This window comes from Hylaeus anthracinus, unplaced genomic scaffold (assembly GCF_026225885.1).
Source record: "Hylaeus anthracinus isolate JK02 unplaced genomic scaffold, UHH_iyHylAnth1.0_haploid 12661, whole genome shotgun sequence".
Lineage (NCBI taxonomy): Eukaryota > Metazoa > Arthropoda > Insecta > Hymenoptera > Colletidae > Hylaeus > Hylaeus anthracinus.
The window spans coordinates 65-6,249 of record NW_026534419.1 but is presented as its reverse complement, the minus strand read 5'-3'; the positions used below and the strand labels follow the sequence as shown (position 1 = coordinate 6,249).

The 6,185-nt window shown below is 32.6% G+C and overlaps 1 long non-coding RNA gene across 1 annotated transcript; it reads right to left on the bottom strand.

Moving 5' to 3' along the window:
• Window positions 1-6: 6 nt before the first annotated feature.
• On the bottom strand, window positions 7-5,724 carry LOC128892639 (uncharacterized). The gene is made up of 3 exons (XR_008461131.1): window positions 4,726-5,724; window positions 2,359-2,508; window positions 7-2,220 (listed from the first exon to the last, which is right to left on the bottom strand). It is a non-coding gene; the product is annotated as an uncharacterized LOC128892639 (long non-coding RNA).
• Window positions 5,725-6,185: the final 461 nt, after the last annotated feature.

Here is a 6,185-nt window from a genome sequence, read left to right as displayed (position 1 = left end):
ACACACACACACACACACACACACACACACACACACACACACACACAAAGTATGAGAAGGCGGAACACGTACACGTACACTTTGTACACGGATCACACAAGCAACATTTTCCTAGATATAGTGGCACACGTGCACGTGCACATAGGGAAGAAAATGGGGAAAAAGGAGACAGATACCTCCAAAAGACAATTCTCACACGATATAAAAAAAAAAAATGGAAACGCGAGACACCCTGGGATGTGCGTGAAAAATAAATATGTATGATATTATATATATACATAACATAGCATATAAAATATATTATAAATAATGATGAATATAAATAAAAACAAAAATATATATATATAAATATAAATAATATGAAGAAATAAACAAAGTATAAATACGAAGGAAGTATATAAACGAGAATATAGGTTAAAACACGCTTAGGCTTAAGAATATAAGATATTATTATGATGATGTATGGTTGGTTTATAATGTAAAATATATTATAGAAAATGTATTTTGTTAAGTTAATTCCCTCCCTGTGAAAGAGTCTTGCTCGAATAATACTGTAATCTCGTTTTATCAAACGTCATTTCAAATAAAATAAACGAGAAATTTAATTACTTATTATATTTATTTTTATTTCTTGTTGAATTTGGGTAATTATTTCACCTGAAATCATTTTTAAATATCACAGTTATTTCAAGTAATTATAAAGCAAAAATAATACGTAACTTGAAATAATATTTCGAATAATATTTTTTCAAAAGTGCCCAGATCTGAGTGTACATACATGATTTGTATATGTATACTTCCAAAATATTTTAATTTACCTCCACCGTTTTTCCGAGAAAAGTACAAAATGAAACAGTACACGTGAGCAAAAAATAAATTATTTCTCTAATTAGCTTCATGATTTTATTCTTTCTGTTCACGTATCTTCGTGAACTTTGGTCATCAAGATACGCAACGACTGTGAATATACGATAAAATATTGCCTTTTGATACGGATCTGTAATAGATGCAACAAGCTCATTCGGACATTGAGAATATTGTAGATTAGGAGTAGATTATGCGCCCAACACGAATAAGTACTGTGGCTAGAAGATTAACGATACAACCGAAGCATAAGTTTTGTCTGACGTTATCAAGAATATAATTCTGGAGAATGCTGAGCATAATTTATGGTTTTCCTTTTACGAACCACGACAATTGAGATCTCTTTCAACAGGCAATTAGCAGTTATTTCATAGCAAGGGTTACATTCACGCGATGTCGAAATTAGTATAAATATAGATACAGAAGATAGCAAAAATAATATTATTGGTACATCAAGTACGTCTTCTTGCAACGCATAAAAATACCCAATTTTTATTATACATATGTAGAGATAATTACTTTCATCTACAATCTCTTTGATGTTACTGAATTTAAATACTCTTGATGACAAGGCTCTATTTCAAACCCTTGTTGTAAGAAGGAGAAAGAGAGAAAGATCAAAGGTTGAAAGTACAAGTATTATAGCTAACTTTTATACAAGAAAAATACTCGACAAAGCTCTCAAAGAACAAGATTAATTGTTAATTTTGCTCCTTAAAAGATGGAGGTTGCTATGAGTTTTAGGAGGCATTACCAATTACTGAAGACGATGCAGAATAACAAGTATTATAGCTAACTTTTATATAAGAAAAATACTCGTCAAGGCTCTCAAAGAACAAGATTAATTGTTAATTTTGCTCCTTAAAAGATGGAGGTTGCTATGAGTTTTAGGAGGCATTACCAATTACTGAAGACGATGCAGAATTCAACGGATTTGACGATTTTAATCAAATTAATTAAGATTTGTGATTTTTTCATTTAATAGTTTCATTTAAAATTAATATTTAAATATGAATATTTAAAAATCCCTTTGGTTTTCATTATTACTGAATTAGAAGTTTGTGACGTTTTATTAATACTAGAAATATTGTTACGTTTTCTGATCGGTATCTAAAACATTGAGTTAGATGAAATAAAATTTCTGCTTTTAAAAGCATCTAAAGAGCAAAGGAAAATCGTTCTCATTTATTGCTCTTTATAATATTGGATCGAGGCACCAAGAGAGAAGAAAGAAGTCTGGAAGACCAAGATATTGGAGGGTCGGTGATGGCGCAGTTGTAAAGTGGTCAGCCAGCAAATCCCAACTTCCGAAGATCTCCAGCTTAAATCCCACATCGTACTCTTTTTCCTAGGATCCTACAACAATACGTTCGAAAATCGACTCCATTCGCGGTATTGGACATATACATGTAGGATCGGATTTTTCGTAAATAGCAAACTAATATTATAAAAATACTTGAAAGAAAAAACGAAAACTAGTATTATTTTACTTACATTCCCCTCGAAAGGATCGAGCATCACTGCTCCATTCAGTAATTCCCTTGGTGACGCTCCCCCGCGTCTTCGTTACTCTCAGAAATGATAACGTTTGTACTTAGATGTGAGTAACTTGTACATACCGTAGACGTATATAATCCACAGGCCCTGGCAAATACAAATTGTTATGTGGATATGTACCCAGTGGGACGTGTATTCGGCTGTATAAGTAAACATACAGGTCTGTACATATCGAATACCCAACGGACGACAGAGCGTACAAGAGAATAGCGTAGTATAAAGCATAAACTACAATTAGCGGTAATCCGTGTGACACGGGCATGGCACCCTTTGCGCATATTAAAGCATTAGCTACCGAGTCATACGAGCGAACCGTACATCATTTCGGGACGTGCCCACGTCTGCCAGTAAAATCGTTAAATTTACGAAGAAACACGACTACCCCGATACGTACTGACTGAATGCTAGTGGCACAAACACAGTATGTGCTCGTGCTCGCATGCGTATGCGTTGGTGCACCGTCGGTTTTCATGACCGCGTCATAGTGCATCGATATCGGTGCACGATGAGAACGTGTGCTTTTCCGGGACCACCAAAAACAGTTTATCGGGATAAATTACAAATGAAATTCGATGGGACTGTTTAGCGATACGTAACCAAATTACTATTATTATTATTATTATATTACATTCTACCGAAAAGGAAATTAAAAGCTAAATTGTATAATATCTTTCAAAATATTCCTGTATTAAATACTTTGTGAAAGCTCTTCGTTTTCGCATGAATAAATTTAAACCCAGTACTCTGTTTCCATTATAAATCGTTGGCGTGAAAACCGAAAATCGAAGTGCTACGAATAACAGGCGTTTTGGATTATAAATTCTTGTCAAATTAAATGTTGAATTAAATATTGACCAGTGCCTGTGCATATATTGTGGCAAGGCTGGTCAGCTGTGCTGTGTTTCGTTAATCTAATTGTTGACCAGTGCCTATCCGTCCAAGAGACCAGCGCATTTATTGCGGCAAGGTGTGGTCAAGCTGTGTTTGTTAATCTAAGTGTTGACCAGTGGCTACCCTTCCATAGGACAGACACATTTATTGGGGCAAGTCACGGTCATGCGGTGTTCGTCTCGATAGATTGAATCTCATCATACTACTTACATATAGTGGGTGTAGAAAGTATTCGTACACCGATCAATTTCCCAAAAAACTTTTGTGTGAAATTGTAGTTTCTTAACTTTTTTTTTTATAATCAATGATATTTTATATATTCTTGGAAGTCTCTACGATAGATATAGTCCAAACAACATTTACTAGTCAATATAATTTGCGAAATAAACAAAAAAATGGGAAAAGTGGGTAAAAGTATAGAAGCAATAAGTATTTGTACGATTCTTATGACGAACCATTTACAGTAGATTTTGTAACGTAAACACATTAGTTTATTGCTCCGTACGAATTAGAAAACATCAAATTTCCAGTAAAGTACTTTTAAAAATGGCTCTAATAGAGGAATGGAAAAAGATCCCATTTCGAATAACTAAGAATTTAGTTAATTCAATGCTTAAAAGAGTTGTAATAATTACAAAATCAAAAGGATAGCCTACGAAGGAAGTATTATATGCTTATAAATTAATGTAAATTTCTCTTTTTTTAATGAAATTTTCAAAATTAAACAGTTGTTCGAATACTTGTTGCTTCAATATTTCTATCGATTAATTGTTTTTTTCCTGTTAATTTCGCCACTTACATAAATAGCTATTTCTTTTTGTAATCTATCTGTTCTAGAGATTTCCGAGATTATGTAGAATGTCATTGTTTATAAAAAATAAGTTAATAAATTACAATTTTACATAGTTTTTTTAGAAATTGATCGGTGTACGAATACTTTCTACACCCACTGTATGTACTATTTGCACACAATTCTGAAAGGACAGACCTCGTTGATAACGAAATTTTTTTTACTACGTATGCTTGTACAAGTTTTGAGAGAGGAAATCGCATTAGGAATCCAAGAATTAAATGTTTCTTAGAATATTCTTTTTTTATCGAAGAGAATTTCTCTAATGCTTCTGTAACTTTGAAAATATTTTAGATCCGAAAGTTTTTCTTGATGATTCTTGTTTGAATCTACTGTCATAACGTAACATTAGAACTGAGTCACCACTAATTATTTCAGTAAAGTACTAGCTACAACATTTTCTGTAATTATTTAATTCAATGTTCAATTCATAGAATGCCCTTCACAAAAGGTATTCCTTTTGGATGCAAAAACTGCCGTGGCTTTCGACTGAAGTTATCAATCCGCTTTATGCAATTCGTAGCAAGTAAGCTTCCCAAAGTCCATTCAAACATTTAACATACCTCGATTTCCCGGAATACTCGCGCCACGGTGCAGCTATAGTTTTTGCGCGGCTTAAACTGGCCAGAAACTTAAAATAACCGCTAGGAGTATTCCAATTTCTTCGTTTCAATTAACAGAAAAGTTTAGAACAACAGCTTCAAATGAAGCAAATGTGGTTCGCAGAATTGGCCTCATCGGTCACCAGGGAAGCGTGGAACAGCGTAGTTTCCTGTACCATTCTCATTTGCGGTTATCGGTCCACTGCTATTCCGCTAGCCCCACAACTGCTTTCGTCCCTTACACCTTCATATATTTCGTTCTAACAAGTTTACGTTGTACCGTAAGTCTTCTTGAACTCACCTGGAACTTAACATGATTTATTGCCAGTCTCGCTGTAACTTTCTCATTCCCTTCCTGAATGTTATAGTAATAATATTATTGGTACTTTTCGAAAGTAATTTCGTATTTTTTTACCACATGAATGATTATTTGTATTTTTAACCAGTCATCTCCATTCTGAGCAGTATTATTTTTAGCAATAAGATATTTAAACAAATAACTTGATAACTTGATAACTTTCTTTATAATCTTCGATAAAGATTGATATTAAATTAATATAATTCAGTAGACGTTTTCAATATCTTGCATTCATAATTATAGCGTGAAAAAGAATTTATTGCAATAAACAATTTTGTCTGTGGCATCTTGATGAGTAAATTCAAGGATTTTTTAGAATCACCATTCACTTGTACTAGTTTGTGGATTTACATTGCTGTTTCCATCTAAAGTTACTATCGCAGAACTTTACGTAAATCCAGATTTATTACGCGCGGGTGACCTCTCAGGAATTTCTGTTGTACTCCGTAGCAACAGATGTCCAGTGTTTAAAGAGCTGCTTTCAAAAGTTTCCATAAAAGCATTTGCCCATTTCAGATGGTTTAATTATTATATATTACGCTGTTATTAACTTAGTAAAACAAATAAAGAAATTGTGTTAACCTTATCATAAATCCTTTTAACAGATTTCTAATTCGTGTTTTAATAGAATGTAAAATGTAAACCACGTTCTTATAAAATGTAGATGAAATCTATGTAAAATTGTATATTTTTCTAGATGAAATTCACAATGAAGATTAAGCGAAATGAATAATATTTTGAAGACTCTAAAAACCCTAAATATAATTTGTTTTTGTTCATTTGGTTTTAATCGTGTTACTTATGGAATAGAATAAATGCAAATATAGCAGTATACAAATAAAATAAATACTTTATATGAAAAAATTACTTTCAGTGATCAGCACCGTAATACTAATTTGAGGATTATGTATTTAGAAGAAGAAAATACATATACATAATCTTTCGTTAGAGGTATTTGTTAATCAGAGGTATTTGTTAATGTATTATAAATTTATGTTTAAAGAATATAATCACTTTGACATCGTTCTGTCTTTGTCTCCCCTGCAATTTTTATATCGCCCTC